The 1,259-nt window shown below is 33.9% G+C and overlaps 1 protein-coding gene across 10 annotated transcripts in view; it reads right to left on the reverse strand.

Moving 5' to 3' along the window:
• LOC106881484 (nesprin-1) overlaps positions 1-1,259 on the reverse strand; it is an 811,219-nt gene that overhangs the window by 582,403 nt on the left and 227,557 nt on the right. The window lies entirely within an intron of this gene.

Genomic DNA, 1,259 nt, shown 5'->3' on the forward strand with positions numbered 1-1,259 from the left:
CATACATATATATATACATACATATGGGGGGGAAAATAACACATACATACTCTACTAAAACACAGTATTGAGTGATCCTTCATTTTAATGTTAAATTGTTTTTATATATAACTTCACATAAAAACAAACATTAAATATAGTTATGTGTTTACACACACACACACACACACACACACACACACACAAGCACACAATCTCACTAATATTGATTTGCATTATTTTCTTAACATTTAAAGGTAGTCCCTTGAGTAATAAAGTTCTTCTTTCTATTGAACTAAATAGTAATAATAATCATTTTGAAGTTGAAAACCTCGACTGCTTCATGTCTCTTCTCAACAAAGAAATTAAATTTGCATTGTACAAATCAATCCTATTCTATTTTGGGGGTTAACTGAACATTTCAAGATTAATGTTCAGCAAAGTTTGCAAAATTGCCAAAAAAGAAACAATTATACAATGCCATTCTAGATTTATTGTCTTGTCACATGATCCAGACAAATACCAAACATGCACACACAAGGAAACAAATAGCCACAACATAAATTTCCTCTTTAGACCTATATTTTCTTCTGTGTTTTTCAAACCATTTATAATAAATCTGAAGGAATCATGACAAGCATACATCTACTATGAAATAGGTCATTGTTGTCTTGTCTGCAATTATATCTAAATCTGAAGATGTTCCAAAAGAAGCTGGATGTTAAACTAAATGGAACATTGTCTTACTGTCTCAGAAACTCATTATTATAACAATCAGTTTTGCAGAATGTTCTGTTTATTCTAAGACAGTAGTTGTTAACCTTTTGTAGCTGAGCGTCACCTTTCACAGAATGGCATTTTACAATGCCTCCTCTTTGTGTTTTACAAGCGAGAAAAAAAAAATAAGGATTGTGGGATTATTTTACTTAAACAGAAGCAAATTTTCTGAGGTTTGTTTTCGAGAGGAGGAGGAGGAGGAGGAGGGATGTGACAAAGTGGTTAGGGTGTTGCACTCACAATCACAAGATCACAGTTTCAATTCCTAGACCAGGCAGTGCATAGTCCTCAGATTGCCTTGTCCTCAGATTGACACCCAAATGCTCTGAAATGTTTGCACTAGAGCTTCCGGCACAAATACTAAGCAGTACAGCATGTTGTTTTGACATTTCTGGCAGAGTGAATTGTATCATGGTGCTGTTTTTCTCACAGACAGTACCCAACTGACCCTACCATATGTGCGAAATTAAATATATAAAATGGCGACAATTTACCCATCATAC

The sequence above is a fragment of the Octopus bimaculoides genome, chromosome 4 (genome assembly GCF_001194135.2).
Source record: "Octopus bimaculoides isolate UCB-OBI-ISO-001 chromosome 4, ASM119413v2, whole genome shotgun sequence".
In the NCBI taxonomy this organism is placed as follows: Eukaryota; Metazoa; Mollusca; class Cephalopoda; order Octopoda; family Octopodidae; genus Octopus; species Octopus bimaculoides.